The sequence below is a fragment of the Lissotriton vulgaris genome, chromosome 4_1 (assembly GCF_964263255.1).
Source record: "Lissotriton vulgaris chromosome 4_1, aLisVul1.2, whole genome shotgun sequence".
Taxonomy (NCBI): Eukaryota; Metazoa; Chordata; class Amphibia; order Caudata; family Salamandridae; genus Lissotriton; species Lissotriton vulgaris.
In genome coordinates, this window is record NC_141691.1 from 1,233,860,348 (window position 1) to 1,233,885,383 (window position 25,036).

The following is a 25,036-nucleotide window of genomic DNA, read 5'->3' on the forward strand; positions in this document are numbered from 1 at the left end:
TTTTTACCTTAGGTAAGATACCCATTGTAATGCATGGTACGGGGTAGAAGCAGGACTCGCTGGCATTTTGCTGTTCCACCCAAGATTGCTGCTCCTGCCCCCTCCTCCTTGCCATCGATTTTACAATTCCATGCATCTGATCCCTCAATACAGCCCTCTGTGGCTGCTATTTTGCCACTGCCCTTCCCTGAACAGTTAGCTTGCTTACCCCATCCACCTTCTCCCTACCCTCTGTTATCCGAGTCCATGCACCAGCCCCCTTCCTCCTGCCTTTCATGGTCCGATGTACTGTCAATGTTCTCCATTTAGCTTGGTGCCCCTGCCCACTCTTCCTGCCCTCCATTGCCTAATTCTATGCCCCATGTTTGCCTTCCTGCGTATTCTCCCTGCTTAGCTTGCTGCACCTACTCTTCTTAAGCCTGCCCTCTAATGACTGTGTGCATGCCCCTGCTCCCTCATTTCTGCCCACTATGTTCCATGGACCCTCCACTGTCCCTTTCATCTACTCTGAGTGCTCTGTTGAGCTGCCACTGCCCCTCCTACCTGCCTAGCATAATCAGATAGCTGGCTCCTGTCCCTGCCACCTCCACCCTGCCTGTCCAAGTTCCTGCCCTTAACCCTTCCCTCCTGCCCCATGGTCAATTTTGCTGGCACTCCCTTCTGCCCTCCATGCTCTTTTGTGCCACAACTGTTCCTCTTGCCTGCTTTGCATGGTCTGTTGTCAAGCTCATTCCCCTGCCCTTTATTGTCTGTATTCTGCCCCAATCCTTCCCTTCTCTCCTCTATGGTCCTTTGTGCATGCTCTGCTCCCTCCCTCTTGCCCACCATGGCCATTGTGATGCCATTAACACTCCCATTTGCCATGAATGATCTTCTGTGCTGCCACTCCCCCTCCCACCTGCCCTGTGTGGTCAACTTTCTGCCCCTGACCTGCCTTCATGATCTTACTATTACCATCCATGGCCGTTTTGCTGCTCCTGCCCTGCCCCCTTACCCCTACCCACCATTTTCCATTTGCAGACCCCCTATCTGCTCCCTCTTGCCTTGTCTGGTCTGTTGCCGTGTCCCTGCCCCCTCCCTCCTGTCCTTCATGGCCCATTACACTCCAACCATCCCTCCTAACAGTCCAGTTGTGAGCGTGTGGGGAGTGTGGCTGGATGTAGTGTGCAATTTGTAGTCGGTTTATTGATAACAACAGACAGTCTTGGAGATTTATAAGAAAAACAAGGTATTTGTCCTTTTGGTATTCCCTCTCCTTCTTGTGGGCCCCCTTTGGTCTTCTTGGTGGTTCATCTTCTCCTGGGGTGAGTCTTGACAAGGCTGTGGGCTTACGGAGACTCATACAAGGGGGAAGAAACAAGAAGGAGCCATCAGCTGTTGTCTCTATAGAGTGCAGTGCCTAGTGCTAACCATCGAGATTGAACACAATGGACAAGGAAGGGACGTGCAATAAGTGAAAGGGGAGAGGAGCTGTGGTAGGGAAATATACGGTATCCTAGAGGCAAGGGGTGAGGAATAAAGGTGGGTTGGTCTCCATGTCTAGAAGGGGATGTGTGGGTTTTTAAGGCATTTCAGTGCTTGTGCCTTTAGTGCTGTATACCCCGAAACTCCTAAACTCACCCCTGGTATGTGTTCCCCTCCCGCCTCCCCTGTTCTCACAAGCCCGTTCTCTTCTTCTCAAGGACTCCACAGCTACGCCCAAACTCTCCAGATTTGCGGACGCTCTCCAGCGTCTTCCGGTGGGCTCCACCAGTCCTCGCTCCACTCTTCCTCTTCTTCTGGGCCGTCTGCTTCCTCTGCTCAACTAGCTCTTTTCTCCGTATCCTCTCCACTCTGGCTCTCTTGCTCGTCCTCCTCGCTCTTTGCTATTACCAGCCTCAGGTTTCTAGTTCCTGGGTCAGTGCGGTCCCCTTCCACCGACTCCCACCTCGAGACTGGCTCCTGCAAGGACACAGGACAAGGAGGGGTGATTATCCTCAATGCATCGGATGGTAGTCCACGAGGCTTCGTGGGGATTTGTGACTGTTTTGACTGGGGTGTTCATAATGAAGAGGTATTGTGCTTTCATTGTCATGAATTGCCTCACATCAGTGTTGACAGCTGGGAGCCCTTGCCTCCTTCCCCGCTTCTCTCTGTTGTCCATGTGCATGGCCCTGTTCCCACTCTATTACTTTCCATGGTCTGTTGTGCTGCACTGCCATCCTGCTTGCCCTGTGTTGTGTATTGTACTGCTACAACCCCTAAGGCCTGCTTTGTAAGGACAGTTTGGTGCCCCTGCCCATCTCCCTCATCTCCTTCATGCCCCCTGTTACCTGAGTCCATGGTCCTATCCATTCCTCCTACCCTCTGTCAACCAATGTACCATGCTTGCCAATATTTTGAACTTGCTAAGAGGAAGATATTGAGAAAAACCTGGTGAATTGATTTTCTCCATTGACTCACATTTAAAAACAGGAGATTTTAGGCAGGAGATAGATAAACTAAAGCATTTTGGTCTTAAACCAGTCTCCTGTCTGTTGGGCTGTGCCTGCCTCCCACAATGCTTGCTCCACCTCCTGCGGCTGACGACCCTGCCCCTCTCCCTGAATGGAAAGGAGAGGCCAGGAAAACAAAGTGCTCAAGGACACCCAGAACTGGTTCAGACCGGGCTCAGAGCCCTCCTGCACAAAGGGATCAAAGTCTTTTAGGAGTATAAGTACAGGACCCCCGACTACAGAAAATTAGATCATCTTGGAATCAAGAAGGAACCTTGCCAAGGAGAAAGCTGAAAATGAAGAAGGAAGACTGTCCTGCTGTTGCTCTGCTGGACTGACCTGCTGTTGCTTTGCTGCCAGGGAGAGGGGAAGGACTTTGCTTTGGGCTGTGTCCCCTTGCTTGAAGGAGTCTCCAAGGGGCTGAGAAGAGCTGGCTCCCTGTTAAGAAGTCCCAGGAACAAAAGTACTTCACCTCTAGCTTCCCTGAACTCTGCTGAGAGAGATCTGTCCTTCCTAGAGTGCTTGGGTCAGTTGTGGTGCCTCTGGAAGTTGTACCTGTGTTGGGAAGCTGGAAACCAAGATTTTAAAGACTTTCTGCAAGTTTGATCGCATCGCTCCATTGCAGAGCGCATCCCGTCAGTGGGAGTAAATTCCCGCCGCTACGAAGGCTGAGATCGTCGTAGCGCCTGTTGCCGCTGCTAGAGCAGTCGTATCCTTCGTTTGAGGGACGCACCGGACCGGTGCGGGAAGAGTATCATCACTGCGAGCATCGTCGCAGAGCCTGTCGTCACTGGTTGAGATCGTCACACCGCTTGCTTGCGGGCTGCACCACGTCGCTGCGAACATCGTCACAGAGCCATCGCATCGAGGAGCTGCGAGAGGACGATTGCCGTTGGACCACGCATCGTCGCCCCGGAGATCGTCGCAGCCCCCAAAGATCATCTCGTTGTGCCTTTGCAAGCTTTTTCACTACTGAACCTCCGCACCGGAATCCATACAAGGTATTGCATCTCTCCCCATTCAGACTGGAGTCACTGCAACACTCCTGCTACATCGAGGGGGGTTGTCGCATCACCTCCCTATGGTCTCAGGAGTGACGCATTGCTTGTTTTCTACCGCACCAGCTTCTGTTTTGGAACATTTCCGCATTTAAAGGTACTGTTGGCTAAATGTGATGCAACTGTGAACTTTTCACACAACTGTGGATTATTTTATTGCAACTTTAAGAACTGTTTTGCAACCGTATTCTTGAACTGTGTATGTTGGATTTTTGTCGTTTTAGTCTTGTGTAGTTTAGATTCAATACCTTTATTTCTCTAAACTGTTGTGGAGTGAGTTTGTGGTGTTTTCACTGTTACTGTGAGTGTTTTTACAAATACTTTACACATTGCCTTTGATAAGCCTTGACTGCTAGTGCCAAGCTACCAAGGGGGTGAGCAGGGGTTATCTCAGAGGGTTTACTCCTTACCCTGACTAGAAGCAAGAATCCCTATTTGGACAGTGGCACCTACCTCTGTCACCTAGAGTCCCCCAATTCTAACAAATTCCTTTAGAAATTATAATAATGAGAGGGTCTTATTCCCATAGAAATGATGGTTAGTGATCTAAAAATCTAAAATGAGGACATTTCTTTGAGTTCTCAAATAGCAACAGAGACCTTTTAAATTATTTAGCTTTTTGTTTTTTTATCCAGTTGATCACTTGATTATATGTTACATTTAGGGCAGAGGATGTGGCGCTACGGCCAGCGCTAGAGACGTTGCAACTGTGAACCAGGTTCAAATTCCCAAAATGAATGTGTCCTTGTATAATGTAACTGATTACATTTTGCAAACTTCTATTATGGGTTATATTTGGCTACATTTGGGAAATATTTGCGCTACATTTGGGCTCTTTTTTCTCTGGTGGCCATCTTGGGAGAAGTATTTTTTAGTGAAGCTCCCAAATGTACTCATTTACTGTGGTATTCTCAGAAAAAACTGCATTTAGTTTTTCACTACAATTTCATCAAGATGGCATTCATATGTGCCACACTTTTGGCATAAATTCACAATGTTAGCACTCTAGTTGCTGATTGGAATATTATGGTAAAGCTGATGATCATCAGGAAGTTACCTGGCAGTCAGCTGCTGTTGTTAAAAATAGATTTCAGTGTGAATTTCAGAATGTTTTAATCAAATAGAAGAGGAAGATATTTCATGACTCACTTAAAATATGTTCAAGTCTTTCTTTCTACAGCACTAACTATAATTTCTATGACAAATGATTCCTCTCATTTTGTTCCATGCTAAATTAAATGTTTTAAATGTTACCAGTTTGACTCAATCAAACGTCCTCATGCATGCCATACTTCTGTCATAAATAAGACTCCTAGCACTCCAGCTCTTTTTAAGAACACTCTGGGAGGCGGCAGTAGAACACAAGAGAATCAGCTGACAGGCTGCTCCTGTTGAAAGTATTTTATTTACTGAGAATGTCAAACTTCATTCTCATATGGCCGAGAAAGATAGTGCGACTTTACTGAGAATATGCTTCCATTTTAGCCTCTGGAGCACCTTCCATATCCTCTATAGGAAACTCATGAAAAAACTGTTTTCTGTCAAGCATGACTCATGAAATCCCAGCAGAAGACTTTTCCCTGGGTAAAATAATCTTAGTACGCACCACAATTCCTAAAATTTTTATGGTATCATCAACAAATGATTTATATTGTAACTAAAATCTGTTATCACCTTTTATACGTTCTCCTTTTTGTGACCCTCAAAACCTGCCAATCACTACAATGCATTTCAACGGGATGCTATCATGTATATTGGTACCAAGATGGTTTCCAGCACCTCCTGGTTGAAGTGCCTACATCCAATCAGATCTCACCATGAGATCTGTACTTAGGCTCCACTCAGAAAAGCACATTTCTTTTTAGTTTACCATCTCCAAAACAACTGAATGAATTTGCATCAAATAACAAAAAGGGCTCATTCCGGACTAAGATCTAGCTTTCAGCCAACTTTGGTGTAATTCTGTTCAGTGGTTCGATCTGTAGTAGTGTCCAAAATCTCATTAGGTATCAACATTGGAAATGTACTTTTTTACCCCCTGTTTTCTCGGCCCCCACTTGACGGACCACCCCAAAACTTCCGATACACATATAGAATCAGGGGGATCTGTGAGTAGGTGCATGAGTGTCTCTGTGCATCTCTAAGTATATGACTTTCTGACTGCATCTGTGAGAGGATACATGAGTGGATGAGTGGGTGCATGAGTGTCTGAGTGAGTCTGTGAGTGAGTGCATGAGTCTCTCAGTGGGTCTATGACTGGAGAGTGAGTGTCTGAGTGGTTCTGTGAGTGGTTACGTGGGTCTCCGAGTAGGATTGAGAGTGGGTGAGAAAGTCTCTGCGTGTATGAGTGACTGAGTGCATAAGTCTCTGAGGGGGTCTCTGAGTGGGAGTATGAGTGTCTGGGTAGATATGTGAGTGGCTGTCCAGCCAATGTCAAGTCATAAGCAAAAACAAACTACAGGAGTTAGCCCATAAACCCTATTGAGACCAGGACCAACGTATGCAACATACAACAATATCTCTAAGGGTGTAAGATAATGGTCACATTTTTGGTAGCAAAATTAATTGCTAGAAGCACAAGGAAAACAGGAAGACAAAAAATTCTATGTGACAACGTAAATTAAGTATCAGCGTATATTTGGTATATAGATAACTTCATATATTTAAACATGTATGATAACAGTACTGTGTTACATTACATGGCAGGTAATCCGTGGGATACTGTGCACAAGTGTACGTGAAATAGTGAACAATGCAAGTGACATGTGAGGAGTATGTACAGCGACCAGAAGGGGCGCAACAAAAAATGGTAGATGACTTTACATTGTAGGAATACCGAAACAATAAGTGTTAATATATACAGGAGAATTCAAGATGGGTATCCTCAGAGAAATAGCGCCATCATTTTCGATGAGGGAGTTGATGGCGTTTCGGCCAGTAGGAATGTTTAGGCCATCATCAGGACCAGGTTACATTTATTTTTATGACAGTGCTGTGGGTAGGAATAAAAACACTCAATAGTGGAGAGAACAAGGGGGATGGTGAAGGGGAATGGAGAGAGGACTTAGGATGAGCCCAAAAAGGAAGGTGAAGACAGTTAGAGCATGGTGAACAAGTGATAAGAGAAAAAGGATTACTGTGTTACTAGGTTCAAAGAAAAAGTGGCAGGGCACCAAACATGTTGTCCCTCTCTGTGGTATTGGATGCGCAGAGGCAGCCTGGGGGATAACCACTTACATGTAGATTGAGATGGGATGTCTTATTCATAGATGTGCTGGGTCCAGTGAAGGTTCAGAATAAGTCAAAACACATCCATCTGAAGCACGGAGATGGAACGGTTAAGGAAACAGGGGTGGAATTATGGACAACGCTAAGGAGTCGTAAGGGTAGAAAACTCACAGGTCTGGTGAATGAGAAGGCTACCTTGTGAGGTCTCTGGAAGGATTTCTAGAGAATATCCTAAGGGTGCTGCAAGGACAAGCAGTGAGGAAGAAGCTGCGAAGTGCAGTCAGCTGGGGAAAAAAAGGGGGAAGAGGACAGAAGTACTAAGCTCATGCAAAAAAACATTGGAGTGTGAGCAGCCACTAAAGTCAAGCGAAGCCTATGTTCATGGTTGGCGAAATTTGTGGTCAGAAACACTGGGTCCCACAAAGACTCATTTCCCCCTGCCAGGGTGTCTGCAAGAGGCTGTGTAATATGCGGGCCTTGGTTTGTGGTGGAGGACAATTTGAATCCTATCAGAAAATGGGAATTCCAGTTAGATTCGACACTGGCAGGGTGTGGCTGTACTATAAAAGACACCGTGCCCAGAAAGATCCACCAGGTTCCTGGATCAAAAGGCATAGTGCAAAAGCTGTTCCAAAGAATGGCCCTGAATCTGAAGAAATAAGTGAGTGAAATCTTTGTTAAAGAATTCAAGGAAGCAGAATCACATCACACTAGCTATTGAGTGTGTTGATTGGTGGCATGGCTCCTTTATTGAGATCTACAGAATGCCATGCATTAAAGGTCAACAGAGGGACTTGCCGTATGTTTTGAAGCCAAAGACCATTTAAGGCACAGTACCTTTCATCATAACTTGGAGCCGGTGTTATGTTGTAAATCCTGAAAGGTGCAATGTTAAAACTGTGAAACAAGCGAGCCCTACTGAAGACTTTTGAAAGGAACAATGTAGAAATCATGAAAGAGTGGTTGCTATGGGAAATGTTTGAACACTGTTTAGCCTCAGAGCAATTTCAGACTTCTTAGAGAAATTCCCTTCAAACGAAGGGATGTCATTCAACACTGTCTAACAAAAGGGCACTCATTTTTGAGAAAACAATGAAGTGGCTTTGAACCAGTCAGCAGCCAACAGAAGACAGTAAAAAAGATTTGGCCCAATAACAACATATTTAGTTGTAAAATTAGACTCAGGGGCCTATTTACAAACTGCATTTTGCAGTGCATGTAGTAGTAGTGTAATACTTGTATAAACGTACAACAAAATACTTTTCACAACTTTACCATTGTAAATCTTCTCCTCCACCTCTCCTTTATTTTCACTGGGGAGACCCTCATACAAATAGGCTTACAACTTAATATTACATGTTATAGGGACCAGGGTGAGTGGCTGTAAAACTAGCATTGGAGGGCTTTAGGGATGAGTAAAGAGAGTTTATTGGGGGGTTAGTGAGGAGTTTATAGAGGGATATGTACACACCCACAAAGAGTGTTGTTTTATTCCCAAACTGCACTTCTTTCTATGGTCAAAAATGAACCTAAAGTAGCAATAAATTACTCAGAATTAGAAAATGTACAACACCACACATCCAAACACAATAAGATGATGTCAGGAGCACTGAAACTTTTCAGACACTCATATCCAGTTACTATTAGAAGTAAGTTAAATCGATCATTGTTATTTAACTCACTTTGGCACTCAAGCCAAGCCAGATCTTCCCTGGCCTGGAAACAAGCATCCTGGGACCGGTTTTGGGGTCCCTTGCTCACTCTGCCACTGGATTCAAGCTACCCTAGCTGATGAGGGGGTTACTCACAAACCAAGATGCCTGTTTCTGGTCCTGGTTTGGCAGTTCGGGCTAGACGGTTCCCATGCCGAACAGGGTCAAAACTGATTTGCACATGGCTGGGTCTGAACTGGGGTGGCGAAGTGAGCTAAAGAACAATGATGGATTCAACCCAGATCTGTGACTGAGGGTGAGTGTCTGAAAAGTTTTAGCACTCCGTCCATCATCTCCTTTTGTTTGCTTTGTTTGCCCTAAGTTGGCAGGTTATGCCCAGACATGGGACCCTTGCTCACTTTACCACTAGATTCAAGCTACCAAGGATGATGAGGGGTGTTACCCCGAAACCGGTCCCAGGATGCATATTTCTGGTCCAGGGAAGACCTGGCTTAGCAGTTTGGGGTGGACTGTTCCCAGGATCAAGACTGATTTGAATATGGCTGAGTCTGAACTGGGGTGGGAAAGTGAGCTAAAGAACAATAATGGATTCAACCCATATCTGTGAATGAAGGTGAGTGTCTACAAAGTTTCAGAGCCCCATGCATCATGTCCTTGTGTTTGCTTTGTTCAACACCACAAAAGGCCAACCATTGGAACTGGAACACACTCTCTGAGCTGTTGTCATGCATTGGTAAAGTCAACAATTGTCCATGCGCTATGTTGCGTGACAAGGAGAGAACAGAAATGTGCCATATCTACTAAGACAAGATGCATTTCTGCATTTTCCCTGTGCTTGTGCACTGTGTACTGCTTAGTGCCAACAAAGGCCCCATGGTGCAAAGGGTGCATGTGATGGAGCAGATTACATCTGGAGTCAGGCATTGCTTTATTTTTGTGCTTCAGACAGACTGCATTTAAATTTACACGCACATTTTGGTGCAAGTTAAAAAAAACATGGCACATGAAAATGAGGCCTAGTCAGTCTGAAATGCTTTTGCTGAATTAACATGTGTTTTTGCAGTGTAGAGAAAAACTTGTGATTTAAGTGGCTTTTTTGCTTTGAGGATAACAATAGAATGTGTTTTCTCAGCTCTTTTCCTTGTAATCTACACCCCTGTCTTAAAAGACATTGGTTTTATTGCATAGTTGGATAAACATGTTCAGTTTATAACACCTCTTTTATAATGTGTGTTAATTAACCAAGGCACCAAAAACTTCACATGGTGCCAAATGCTTTTCGCATGAAAAGCTAGCTAAACATGAAAGCATGTTACCATGAGTATGTATTAACTGTGTGTGCTTTGAAAATTTATACTAGTGGATGTTTATGCTGTGTTGCACATTTTCATTTTTTTGCATGTTGTGCACAACTAATAAGAAAAGCTGCTTTAAACTAATAGCATTGCTCGGAAATCTTTTATAAAGAGTATTAGTATGGGGTTGGGAAAACATAATGGGCTTATTTACATAATAATACTCTTTTGTGTTTGGATTTTTTTTTGGGGCCTAAGATAACATGGCTGCCTGTGAATCCAGCAAGGCTGTGACTTGCATTAAAAGAAGAGAGCATGCGCAGATTGTACCAGCTTGCCTCAAGAACAGAAGGAGTCAAGGCCACTGTGAACTGTACATTCTTGTGATTGTGCCAATGTACCAGTGTCAGTTAAAGTATCCTTCCTGCCTGCGCTGTGACAGGAAAGAAGGAAAATAGAATGACATTTTTCTCCTAGAAAATGTTGCTAAAACATATAAATGTATTAAATCATTAATGCTTCTTTTGTTAAAACTGGTATGGTTTAGAATTTTCAATGAGTCAGGATAGTGAGCCCTCATGCCATCGTGACTAACCAATCAGGTATAAGCTTTTCTGAAAATGCAACATTTTGTGTAGTCTGCCATGAAATAAAGTATAAATAATTACCTCTTAGGGGCATGGGGGCTTTTTCTCTTTAAGCCAGGGGGCCTCTGTCAAACAGGGAGGAGAGAGGAAAGGCAGCAGATAAGATCAGACATTCATATGGGTTAGGTATGTTATTGTCGGGGGTACAGCCTGGGAGGAGATTTGCGTCCAAGGAGAGAATTGCTGCCCCTTATCTCTTTCAAGCAGTGGGCCTTTCACTCATGTGCCTTTCCAATGGTGAGATGTTGCAAGGTGGGAGAAATATGGGTCTTGGTTAGAGTTGGGACACATTGTTTGTCAGCTAATGTCTTGTTTACATCAGGTTTTGTTTGTACAGGAGGAAGTGTCAGAGCGTGACCTGCTACTTTAAGGATGAAGTCCACACTCTGGCACTTCAGAGACGTGGCCTGCGCCGTGTTCAAATGTTTGATGAAAAGCAAACATGCTTTTCATCATGCACTGTCACTTGCTTTATCAGTGTGGCTCACAGACAGCCAGCTTTGCTGGGTACTGCACATGTGCATGGGTTTGATGCAAGAATAGTCATGTGTTAGGAGGGCCATCTTTATGCACATTTCCAATGAAGGCCTACTTGCTGTTTCTAAGTGTGCTTCACAATGTGGTACACATGTGCATCCAGCTAGCTTAGGCTATTGTGTATTATCTTGTGTGCATGTCGTCAGTCATGTATTTTCTTGCATGCATAGCTTACTGCCCTCCTGTTGGCTTACCCGTTGTGAGAATGGTGCAGGTTGAGTTTCCATTGTTTATGCTGGCTGAACAGACAGTGTCAACACCCATTACACTAAATTTTGACCCCACGTGTGGTGTATGCGTGGGCCTGGATTTGATGGATGTGGATTTGCTACGGCATATTAGTTGTACTCAGGCCTGTCTCTGCCTCCCTCCCATCATATGTTAATGGTAGGGCGATGTGTGTTTGGGTTTTGGTCAAATGGATGATACATGCTGTTGTGGGTCAGATTATTGAATGCTGGGCTTTGCGTGTGAATGATTGGGACCATGACTGCATAGTTTTTTCACTGACACTGTTGACTTACCAAACAGATAGGTTTACATGCACATAATGGCGGAAGGGCAAATCACACCAGGACTGCAGCTTTCTGTATAGCAGATGTGTACACTTGATAGTGAAGGAGTGCTATTTGACCTAAGGGGTGAAGGTGCCATTTGGCATATTGTCATTAATTGATGCTACTTTACTATCCTTGCTTGTTGTCATACTTACGTTGTCATAAATCTATACAGGGACATTGTAGTTCTGTGAGCATGGCACACAGACAAGTCATGTGGTACATATTTGGGTGACACATTCCTGAAATGCATTGTCCATGCACTTTGGTGTTGTAGGCATACCGCCCTACTCAGTGTACCACATCAGATTTTGTGCATTGTGGGATACACACCTTTTAGCCAGTAGGCTACATGATCACTTTGTTGTGACAATGCATGTGTTTATGGTATGCAAAATCTCTAAATGCTATCTCACTTGGTATACAAGGACAGCATCTCCTTTACGAGCAACAGGGAACATTAACTAGAGATGCAGCAGGATGTCTACATGGCCCTCTTGCCTCAACACCATATATATTCAACAGGTGTGCACTGGCTCGCATCTCTCTAATGCCAAAATGAGGATGTAGTGTGTATGTGACTGAACATGTGCATGAGTGGGAATGCCACCAGCAATATCAGCACACATGCACCATTGTGCCCGTGTGTCTGAGTAGTGTGCAGGATTGTGTATGTGCAGTAGTGTCACCCTTGATGCACATGCACAATCTTGCAAACAACTCAGACAGATGGGAACATGCATTTGCATGGTGTTGAGACAGGGGGCCATTTTGACGTCCTGCCGCATCTCCAATCAATGTGACCCTTTGCTCTTTCATGTAGCCCTTATTTTGTGGTCTGATATGATACTTGGTCTATATTTGCTAGACTTTTCTGTGTACATTTACAGGACTGTGAGCCCACCAATATGTGTCTTGCAATATATTGGTTGAGTAGGGTGATATGTATCTATGCCACCAGGGCCAAGGGTATCCAGGACATTATCCACAGTCATTGTGAGTGTGCACTGCAATATTTTTAATTGTGCATGTGTGTCATTGGGCCCATCTCTCCTCGTCCCCCAGTCCCCGGTTGTTACTCAACCTGTAGGTGTTGTGTCTGGCCATGTTGAGCAGTGTCCAGTCCCGGAACTCCAACCATTGTCTCCTCACTGATGACTTGGGACACCTGTTCCTCCAACACATCTAGCTCCTCCTGTGGTGCTAGACTCCCACCTTCAGCCTGTATTGCTGCTTTCAGATTGGCTGCAAGTTTCTGCTTGATCTTGCTCTTAGCATCAAGCCAGCGCTTCTGGAAGTCATCCTCTGTCCTCCTAAACCCCTCTGACAGCATTCACCTTGGCTGCGATGGACTGCTATATTGCATTTTTTGTGCCCAATGACACTGTAAATGTGACAAAAAGTTGTTGTTGTTTTTCTGTCACCTCCGCAATCAGGACATTGTTTTCCTGCTGACTGTACCGGGTCTTCTTCTTCCTCTACTCCTTGCCCTTCTTCTGGGTCTCTGGCTGGTCCTCCTGGATGTTTTGGGGATGGTTGTTGTCTTCAGTACTGGGTCCAGCTTCCTCCATGTTTCTTCCCTTTTTTTTCTTTTTTGTGTTTGGGCTGCATAACAGGCGTTTTATGCTGGTTTTTCCTGCCTAAATTGAAAAACAGTGAGCTGATACTGATTATCATGCCATTCTGGGCACTAATAGGCCCATCGCCACTTTATCACCATGCTGCTAATCTTATCACCAGACATTTCACCCGGTAGGGGAAACTATCACTCTGCAATAGTTTCCCGCTGTACACGGTGACAAAAAATGCACGCTAACTGAGGTTGGCAATAGTTTTTGCCGTTTCCTTTTTTTTTTGTCCTCACCTCACCTATAAGCATATAGCAGAGTGTTACAGCCGTTGTTATGTCTCGGGCTCCCTCTGGCCAACTGCAATTGCTTAGGTCTCCCAACCAACTCCTTTCGCTGGAGTTAAGGTGTAATCATAGGACCGGGTACCTGCACTGTTGATTACCTGAGCAACCTTAGATCTTAACCCATGTTAATGAGGGGGAGCCAAAGGTTAGTCCGAGTGCTGCTGGGACCAGCAAGGTTGAGGCGGGCCATTGCCAATTCTGCTTTGAGCCATTCTTCTGTTCTTTGGGAGCTTGGGTCTTTCCACTTCGCACAGATTTATCTATGTGCCAACAGAATAAGACATAATAATAGTCCTTTCTCCCTCACTGCCAAGTCCTTTGTTGGAACTCAGTCGTCGGCAAAACAGACCAAAGACCCATTTACCACTATATTCAAATCAAAAATCTGGCAAAGAAAATTCTCAATCCCTTTCCAAAACAAATCCAATGCGGGACACTCAAAAAAACCATGGATGTCATCGACTTTAGGGGCCATACATCTGTAACACTTCGGCTCGGGGGCTGGGGCAAATTTCGCGATTGTTGCTGGGGTATAGTATATTCTATTGGTGGCAAAGAAGTGATTCTTCTTTGAACTGGATGATTTTGTGAATTTTTAAAGAAGTTTTAAAGAAGGTTTCAAGAGATCCCCTATTGTGGACTCAAAGGGAGATTGATTCCATGCAGAGGCCTGTGTTGGAATTTTCTGATCATCTGCTTCTACCAGTTTTCTATACCAAATTGAAAATTCTTTCTCCAATGGTTGTGATGATAAAAAAGAAGCTCTGTATCCAAGTCACCCCTTACCCCCCGCTCTCCACCTCAAACTAGGATTTTAATTGCAAAAACTTAAGCTTGGATATACCAGGGCCTATCCTAGCTCTTAATGCCACCCTTGGATGTATACCATTCTTATCCCCCGGATCCGACCAAGTAGAGACTCCAGCTCTCCTAATAGGTACAGCCAACCCATCTTTAAGACAGAGAGGGGTCCCCGGGGAGTCCCAAGCAGGGGCATGGTCCGAATAGTAGCTTATCCCGCACCTATTCCTTACTTTAAGCCAGATTTCAAGTGCATTTTTTAGGACCTTCAAACGCACTTTTTTGAAAAATTTCAGTTACCCAAATTTATAGAGAAACCCTTCTGTACAATCGCCCCCCTCATTCTTGACCAGCTCTCCAAGCAATGCTCCCCACGCTGAACCTGCCGGGTTTGCCAGAAGCATCCGGGTGGATTTAAATTGGAATGCTACCAAATACCAGCTGATGTCGGGAAGAGCTAGCCCGCCCTTGACCAACCGCCGCATTAGTTTCTTCCATGACATCCTCACTCCTTTGTCTCCCCATACAAAACTCCAGATCTGTATTTTCTTAATACCTTTCTGGGGGAATGCCAGGGGGACAGCATTAAAAATATAGGTCAGTTTGGGGAGGATAGTCATCTTGACTAAGTTTACCTTACCAAATATAGTTAGGGGGAGATTCTTGCATCTTGCAAACAGACAGTCTAACTCCTTAGTAACTTTCCCCAGATTCAAAGGAGCAATCTTGTCCAATTCTCTAACTATAGTGATGCCTATATATTTAAATTCTGTACTGGCCTGTCCCCTCCACTGCTCGATATTCCAGCACATTACCTCCATCTTGGAGGAATTGGCCAGATAACCAGAAATTAAGCCGAATTCCCCCAAGAGGGTCTCAACCCTCGGGATAGTTGCTGCTGGGTCACTAGTATAGAGGATAATATTGTCCGCATACAGTGCTATTTTTGACGAATACTGCTGAGATTTAAAAGGGAGGATTTGATCATATAGCCTTATTGCCTGGGCCAACTGCTCTATATATAAGTCAAACAGTAAGGTTGATATGGGACACCCTTGCCTGGTTCCCCTCTGTATCTCAAAACTAGGAGTGAGTGAACCGTTAATCAAGATTTTTGCTGAGGCTCTCTCATAACATTGTCTTAGGGTGTGAATAAACACAGGCCCACAGCCCATTGCTTCTAGTACCTCCCAAAGATAAGACCAGCAAACTCTGTCGCACGCCTTGGCGGCATCTAAAGTGATTACCACCAAGGGTTCTACTCTAACTATGGCGAGATCGATATTACCTTTGAGAAGCTGTGTTTGCTCCTGTATATATCGTCCATTGATAAATCCCTGTTGGTCGGAATTGACCAATCCGGGAGCCAGTTTGGCTAATCTCCCTGCTAATATACCCATAAAGATGTATTAAAACAATAGTATAGTTGCCTATCTCCATGAACTGGGGACTTTGCCTTTAGGATTGTAAATTGACTGAAACAGAGTTCCCAAGACTTGGGTAACCTCGCCCGCCAGATGTTTATATACCTCATTTGGGAGGGCTTCCAGGCCAGATGCTTTCTTATTTTTTGATAACCTAATTTGAGTTCTTATCTCTTCTAAAGAGATCGGGGAATCCAGAAGATCTTTGCCTGCTTGCAAGAGGGAGGATAGAGTTTTGGTGCTCAGCCATGTCCGTATTTGATGTTGTGAGGAACATATGTTCTCTTTATATAGATCTGAAAAAAGGGAGAGCAGACAAATCTTTATATCTTCTATATCCTTAGACCTGTACCCACCATCATTTATAATAAGCTCACTAATGTTGTTTTTAATACGGTCACATCTAGCTTTTCATGCAAGTAGGGCACTGGCCTTCTCTCCATACTCATAATTCTCCATCCTCCTATTTTGCCATTGGGCCTTACATTTGTCCTCTAACTTCCCTCTAAGATCTTGCCTGGCTAGTTCAAGGTCTTCTTGCACCTTAATCGTCCTTTCCGGAGGCCCCCCTTTTGTACTGGAAAAATCAGCCTCTAAGCTCTTAATTTTGTCCTCCCTCAATTTTAACTCCTGACTTTCAGCTCCATTTTTAGAGCATATACGGCCATGGAGCTGACTACTTAGATTAGCCTTAAAGGCATACCAGACTATTTCCATACTTGTGGAACCTATATTGATCTCAAAAAACTCTAGAGAGGATGTTTAATACTCTGAACAATGTCAGAGTCAGCCAATTTTCCCCTATTGAGTGTCCACCTAGTCTGAGTTAGTTGGATTAATTATTTCATTGTATGAAAACAACACAGGGGCATGGTCTGAAAGAAGAAACGGGAGGGTGGATATAGAAGATGTTTTAGTCAGGAGGTCTTTACTCACTAATATATAGTCAATCCTAGAAAAGTGATGTTTTTTTTTACTATAAAAGGTGAACCCGGCTACCTCACCCATCTTCCATCTCCAGGCATCTGCCAATTCTAGGTTGTGAATCAGGTTCTACATTGCACTCCGAATACGGGGAGCCCCTATATATTGGCTTTGGTTTGACCTATCCCTTAGGGGATCCAAGAGGACATTGAAATCTCCCCCGCACAATCATTGGCGGGTTCTCCAGAATCAGCTTTGAATAAAGTTTGGAGATATAGGATGCATCGTCCACGTTCGGACCGTAAAAGGAAGCACAGGTCAAATCCTTACCCTCGATATTCAAACGAGCAGCGATCCACCTCCCCGTTTGGTCTGTCTGGATAGATTTAATTGAACATGCCAACCCCCGCTTTATCACAATCGCCACTCCCTGGTTGTTTATGGTTTGACTAGGAAAACAAAAGCTCTCAACCCAGGGGGTTTTAGAAAACAGCTTTTTAGATTCCTCAGCAGTCAAGTGTGTCTCTTGTAGGATACATATATCGCCTCGGAAAGCTCTAAATGCTTCATGATCAGTCTCTGTCTCCTTGGGCATCTCATACCATTAACGTTCCAGGAGATAAAGCACTTCTTTCTACATTGAACTGTTACCCCTGCCATTGGTTAGAAGTCTCCTGTCCAAAGCAGCTCGCCCATATGGTAAACTCCTAGAGTGCGATGAGTATTTTTTTCATTTTATCCCTTTGCTCCCCACCCGGTGCTCCCCTACCCCCCCCCACCCTCCTTTCGCCATTTCTTCTGAATATCCCCCCTGATGTGTTAAATACAGATTTTGCATATTATGCATCACCTGCAAGTTATAAAGTCTGCCGTAATGATATTCATGCAGTGTGGTGAACACTTTCCCTATTCCGATTAATTTGTAATGACGGCCTAAGTTTCACAACAATGCAAAAAGCATGTTGAGTGATATGCCTTAATTTTACATGTGAAATGTTACTCCCAATTATCTGGCAGTTAGTTTAGAACAGATGGCCGTGTGATACCTAAAAGAAACCGTAATTTAGGATGTGAAATTACCACACAATTTCGTTTCACTCATGGTCATCCCATTGGGATAAAGAAGTTTTTAGCACATTGTTGGGAAATTGCAAACGAAATACGGCATAGGTATACACAAACATCACAGCACTGTGCAGATAAAAAAAATCTGCTTCTGAACGTTTGTGTTACTACATTGGTCTCATCTGCATCTATTCCAATGGAGAGGAATCCGTACAAAGTAATGGGTAATGGTTAGTCTCATGCAAATATTTGGTCCATTGGCGTCCTAGAATTTTCGAAATGAAGAGCCTGATTCTTTTTTCAAGCCAACATAATGTCTCATAGGTTTGAAAAAGTACAGTCCAAGTAGTGACTACTCTGAAAAAGAATCGTTTATCTTATGCTTTTCTCGCATTGCTCATTTAGAGTGCGACTTAGGTTGGCTGTCTATTCCACTAGTCTCAGAGGGACTTATTTGAGACTCATTACCAAGTAATAAGGCAAAAGTAATCTAATTGGCCAATACACCTTTCAAGCTGCCTTCTATACACATCCAATCATTTTTCAGTTATTAGGTGTTTTATTACTTGTATAAAGTAAGATGAAGTAATTCACAGTTCTCATTAAAACATTTGATGAGAGTCACTGCTAAATATTTTATGTAACATAATGTGTCCTACAGTATCTCTTTCCTCTGTGAATAACTTTGCCTCATCTTTTTTTTTATATGATATTTTGTTTAATGCCTTGAACTTTTAAAGGTCCAGATTTCCTCTAATTATCTAATGCAAGGTTCTTTTTTAGAAATGCTTTCCTGCTCATTTAACTTGATTATCAGCCCGTTTTCGATTGCAATATTTTTCCACACACTTTATTTTCCTTTAAAGTGACATTTCACATGCACATTTTTGTATGCTTATCCAATAACTTCTTACCCAATAATATAACTCCCCATAGGTCGCTACCATTTATTTCTAAACTTTCCTTCTCGTTTTTTACAGTTTTTCCTTTTAGAGGCTTCTGGAATACTAACGTTTTCCCCCTGAAATATGTACTTAAAGTGAAAAACGTTGATGAGAATGTGATGCACAATCTTGTTTTAAGTTAATCAGATGTAAATTAAGGTTTACACAATATTTCCTTAGGTAGGGCCATCAAGAGAAATGTTAAATATTTTAATTTTCTGTGGTAATTAAGTGATAAAAGACCTCAATACCAATTTTCTATAATTCCATTTCTCATCTCCTAATAAAGCATTGAAATACAAAATAAATTAACATCATGGCTTACCCGTACATAAATATAACAACCTTATTCTTTATTAAAATAGAAATACATGCATGACCACATTTCTGGAAATTCTTGTACTCTGCTGGCAAACTATACAGTGCTTTTGAAGTGCCCTTTTAAGTAGCTGAACGGTGAGCATTTATGCCCAACATACACCATACTTTATAGAAGACAGTATTTCATCTAGAGCTCTAAGGTAAACAGAAGGAAATATAGCACCAAAGAAAGGGGGCAATTAAGAGTTTTGTGGAAAAGGTACTCTTTCGCAATGGTGACAGAGTACCCTCACCCCCCAAACCTACAATCCTCCCTTCGATTTACGTTTGGGTGGTCCTTAATTATACAGGCGATAGAGCTACTCCTGCTCCACACCAACATACTTCCCCAACGAGCCATTGAATGCAGTCATTAGTTTGAATTGTTTTATTTTTAAAACAGTTGTGGGAGTTTGATTTTGTAGAAAGTAAAACTATGCAAAATGTTGACGGCCAGCTGTCCTGTTAACGGTAAGTGAAATGATTAATATTAGGAAAACAGTGGGGAACAGAAGGTAGAATGTTCTCATACCTATTGAATCTGGATGGGTGCATCTAGTAAACCGGTGAATACAAGAGCTAGAGTGGGAATCAGTTTAAATGAAACTCCGTTTACCATCACAACACACAGGGCTAATCCCTGCTTGGTGCTGCAGCCCAACAGGTCAACGAACCTTAGCCATTGTAGTTGGATCAAGATCAAACCATCACATAAACAGTGTTCACAATTTCTATCTAAAGTAATAATGAAAATGTTTATCGTTTTTTTAAGTGTTACATTATTTTAAGTTTGGTAAATAGGTCTTTATTTAGAGTCGCGTTTTATTCGTATAAGTTTCAAATAATCTATTTTACAGAATTGATGAAGAAATAATGAATCATTTCAATTAAAATGCAATGCAATCCATAAAGGAAGAAATCTCTTTTACAAGAATGGGGTGAAAGGTGTCCTGTACGAACACATAAGGGGTTCAAATTCGAAGAAAAGTAAAATCAAGCATAAAGCTCAATAATCAATCAAAGCAGAACTTCCCATTAAGAGACTATTAAGAGATGTTTATAAAACTCAGTAGAGTCTCAAAGCAATAAGCAATAAAACACAGGGGAAATGTGCAGTAGCAACTGCAATCCATAACATGGGTAAAAAGCCGTGCAGCGTTAGACGTAGAATAGGGTGGAAAATGATGTATAAGTGTTGTCGTACTCTATGAACACCACTATTATATAACAATAAACATTTTATATTGCAGTTATTGTTGCATCTTCTCCTTCTTCCTTCCAATCATCTTTCATAGTACTTCCTGGGAACAGGTTCACCCCTCTTCTTCTCAAGTAGGTCTAATAGTGCACAGACAATAATCTCTGAGTTTAGCAATTTTGTTGTTTTAATCTAAGTACACAGGAGGCTTCCTCATTCTAAACATCCTTTCCCATAAATGGGACTATATGTCTAATTTTAAAAGGAAGCAATTGATATATTACCTAACAATGTGTTATGTGGAAATCAAACCATCTGTAGTAATAAAGGAATATTATTTTTCCCTACTTCATCCTTTGGCAATGAAGCAAGTATGTTAAAAGAGGTCAGGTTGGGTTTATGTAATTCCTTTTCTGTGATTATTCTTCATAATTCGTCTAAATGATAAATACTAAACAAGCATTTCAAACACTTCTTTGGATAAGAAAAACATTTTGCAGAGCTATGTGAAACATGTATTGAAAAAACAAGATCATGGAAAGGTCAAACATTAAACATTTGATGTGTGCATCCGCAGTTTGTAATCAAACTCCTCACTAAGCAAAGCTGCTTTAACCAACCATGAGGCCTGATATGTGTAAATGTGGCTAGTTACTAACAGCCTGATTCATCATTGTTAAATCCGGTCGCAAAGGGCCAGATTCTGAGAATCTGGCCCTTTGCGAGCGGTATTTTTGCATTTGGGATTCATCATCCCAAATGAAAAAATCGCTATTTAAGAATTTGCATATTTGCGAGGAATAGCATTTAAGGAATCTCTATTAGAGATTCCTTAAATGCTATTCTTGAAACATTTTTAAATTGCGAAATCGCAAAATTTTCCCGCTATTTACCGCAAGGTCAAACCTCGTTGTAAATAGCGGAAACTTAGAAAAATGCATTTAAATGCATTTTTCTATGTTTCATGTTACACACACACATGTCCTTGGGACATGTGTGTGCGCAACACCAATGTAGCATACATTTCAGGGGTGCTACAGGGTGTCCTTTGGACACCCCTGCACCCTAGAAATCGCAATTTCAATATGCAAATCGCTAATTGCGACTCGCACATTGAAATGTCTTCCCATTCATTCCTATGGGCCTTTGGACCCATAGGAATGAATGGGGAGATATTCCTTAATTGCGATTAGCAATTTGCTAATCGCAATTAAGGAATAATTAGAAATCGCAATTTATTTAGCGATTTCTTGGTGAATAGCATTTTGCTATTCCTTAATAGCGATTCCTTAATAATTGCTATTAAGGAATAGCAAATATTCACCTTGATGAATCAGGCTGTAAATTGTTACACATGTTTTAATGCATTACCCACAGGTCCCTCCTGACCTCTCCCCATTCCTTAAAATATAGAGATGACCATCTCCACCACAGAAAAAAGAAAAGGAGCATGCTGGAATACCCTACCTGCCCCCTCCCACTGGGAGTACATAAGCTGTACCAGCCCAGCATGCAGGCTGTTCTTTTTTCTGTCTTCCGACAGAATGGATGTGGAGTTTTTGCTTTCTCTTACCTGCTGTGGCTTCAGGGTCGTCTCGTCGGGCTGCTGGGCTGTCCTCTCCGTCCCTGAAGTCCTCCTCTCTGTCACGTCGTGCTGCTGGGCTTCTTGACGTCCTGCTCTGCGTTCTCCTGGCCTGCCGGGCTTGCCAGGTGCCGCGTTGGACGTCGCCCGGCCCTTTGCGGCTGGGGCGCTGGTTCTCCCGGTCCTCTTCCGGGTTGCTGTGCACGTCTCCCTGCGGCTTGGCTGGTTGTGGGAGGCGCACTGCTATGGGTGTTGGCTGGTCCTGGGGGCTCTGCCGGGCTTTGCTCCTGGGATTCCGGCCTCCGTGAAGTTTGCTAAGCCTTCTCAGGCCAGGGTTCGAATCCTGCCAATGCTGTGACGACATCCCCAGGTGGGGATTTTTCAGACGGTGAATTTTTAAAACAATTGATGTTTATGAAATTATCAGAGGAATTATTTTGGCGTGTGGCTAGCTGGCTCTCCGGATTTTTGGATGAGATGTGCCATGCCACTGGGATGCGTTCCCCTCATACCGTGGGGCCTTTGCATTGGCGGTTCCCATTTGTTTGGGGCTGTCTCATTGCAGCCACGTGTTCGCCTTCCTCCGGTTGATGCCACTTGTTGCTCCGGTGGTTCTGGTTCCTTCGGTGCTGTGGTCGCGGAGGTGTGGTCTGCTCTGCCTGGCGCTGATGTCCTGGAGGGCGCCTGGGCAGTATATTGGGGGGCGGTGAGCTGTTGGGGCGCTCCTCCTGCCCTCCTGGTGAGTACCGCGTAGCGGTCCCTGTTTCTTTCTTTTTTATTGTCCGGGTTTCCAGCTGTCTTTTTTTTGCAGGTTCCTCCTGGGCCTGGTCCTTGGTTCCCTGCCTGTGGCCGGTGTGGATCTTGCCGTGGCCTCGCCGGGGCGGACTTCCCTGCCTGGCGCTGGTGTTCTGGTGGGCGCCTGGACAGTCTGTTGGGGGTGGGGGGGTGCTGTTGTGGCCCTCTTCCTGCCCCCCTGGTGAGTACCGTGTATCGGAAGTCCCTTTTTCTTTCCTGTTCACTGTCCTTGTGTACACTGTGTGGTGGTTAAGGCTGTGTATGGGCGGGTTGGCCTTGCTGAAAATGGTTCCGTCTCTTGACCTGCTGTTGTCCGTGACTGTTGCTGGTGGGAGTCGTCCTTTGGGCATCTCTATGCCGGGTGAGTAGGGTGTCTGCTGTTTTCCTCAGTTTTCATCCGCTCGTATCCGCATGTCACTTGGTCTCCTGTGCTGCCTTGGCTCTTCAGCTGCTGGGGTTGCTGTTACGTGCTTGCTGCCTGCCTTGGTTTGCCTTCCCCGTGCCTCCTTGGCTTGTTGTGTTCTGTTGGTCGGGCGGTGGGCTGGTGGTGCGTTCTTCCTGCCACCTTGGATTCCTTTCTCCTCCTCTTGGTTACGACTTTGGAGGGGTTCTGGGGTGTTTCTCCTGTTGTGGGGGCCCCTGCTTCGTTCGGGTTGGCCCCCTCCTTTTGGCTCTCTCAGGACTTCTCCGGCCTGACTATTTTGCTGGGGGGGTCTCCTGTTGCTCGGGCTCCCCTGCTCTGTGGTTGTTTCGCCCCTGGTGGGGTGCGCTTGTGCCTTTGGAGTGGTGTGCATTCCCCCCTTTTTTTTCTTTGGGGTTGGGCTGTTCTCGCTTCCTGCCTGCGCCTGGTCCCCTGTGTTCTTTTGTGTTCCGGGGTCGCATCTGTTTTCTCCTGTTTGCCATTGGCATGGCCCTTTTGTTAGCTTGCCCTGGTGACGTGGATTGGGCTTTTTCTTCCTGTTCCCCTGGCCTGAATGCTGTTTTGGGGGTTCCAGTTGGGCCTTGACGGGCTCGTGTTCTAACCTTCTCCTGCTGCTGCGGCTCCCTGTGCTTTCTGGTTCCGGGGTTCTTGCTGGCTTTCTTTGCTGTTGCAGTCTGGCCTATCCCTCTGGTGCTTGACACTTGGAGTAGGTCGATTGCTGCTTGTGCTGTGCTCTGCGGGCTGTGTTGCCCTGTGGCTTTGGCTTCTGGTACTTCTGCTGCCTGGCCGTCCCTGGTGGGGTGTCTTCCTGATGGGCCGTGGCTCGCTTTCTGCGGCATTCTGCCATTTGGTTCCTGTTGTTCCTGTGGGTTCGGTCCTGGTGCATGCCTGTTGCGTTCCTGGGGTATCCGCTGCTAGTCGCGTCTTGCTTCCTCTCGGGTGCTTTGCTTGGGCCCTGCTCGGGGCTTCTGGCTTTTGGCGGGTTCCTGTGTCCTCCCCGTGTTTCCTTGTTGGGGGGCTGTTGGGCCCTTCCTCTGTCCTGGTGGCGCCTTGTCCTTGTTCGGCTGTTGGCTCCGGGCCGGGCTGGTTGTGCTCCAGGTGGGTCCTGTTGTTGTAGGATTTGCTTCTTGCCTTCTGCCTGGTGGGGTTTGGTTTCCTGTTGAGGTTTCCTTCGCCCCTCTTGTTTCTCTGGATGGTGGGTTGTGCTTTGGGGCTTTGCTTCGATGGCCGCTATTGCCTCCGGTGGTGGCTGGGTCGTTGGCTTTGCCTTGTGTGGGCCCTTGTCCTTCGTGTGCCAGGCTCCTGTGCCCCACCCTGCCTGCCGGTTCTGGCTGTGCTGTGCCCCCTCCCTGCTGGTGGGTTTTGGGTGTCGGTCTCCCCGGGTGTGTGGCCTCTCTGCGACTTCCTTTCGCCCCTTGGTTCCTGCCCTTCTGTTGGTTCGAGTGGGGTGGGTGTCTGCCTGCCTACAGTTTTCGCTGTTGGGCGCTTCTTGCTCCCTTCGGGTGCTTTTGCTTGCCCCGCGCTCGGGGTGTCTACCTTCTGGTGGTGTCTCCCCCTGGTTTCTGGGGGGGGGGGTTGTTGTGCCCTTCCTCTATGCTGGTGGGCCTTGGCCTTTTGGATGGTGTTGGCTCGGGTTTCTTCTCGCCTGCCGCCCTGTTTCCCTCTGGTGGTGGCTGGGATTTGTTGGTCTTCCTTAGCTTTTGCTTTGGGTGGCCTCTTGTTCTTTGGTTGTTCGGCTCTTATGCCCTGCCCTGTTGGCCGTGCCTTTTCCCTGCTTGTGCGGTTTGGGTGTCTGCCTTCCCTGGTGTGTGGCCGGGTTTCTGCTTCCCGCCCCTCTCGCTCTGCCTTGGGTTGCGGTTGGCTTTGCTTCGGGTCTTGGGCTTTGGGGGCCTGGTGTTGGCCCTGTGCTCCCGCGCGGACTGTTTTCGGCCTGTGCCCTTTGCTCTCTCGTTGGTGCTGGGGTGTTCCTTCCTGCTCCCTTGTTGAGTGGTGCGCCTTGGGCTTCTTCGAGCTTCTCTCCTTTGATTTCGTTGCTGGTTTTTTTTTCCCGTGTGCTCTGGGTGCCGAGGCTCTGCCTCTGTTGGTTTTGCCTTTCCGGTCCCTCTTTTGGCATCACGTTTGCTTTGCGTTTGGGTCGC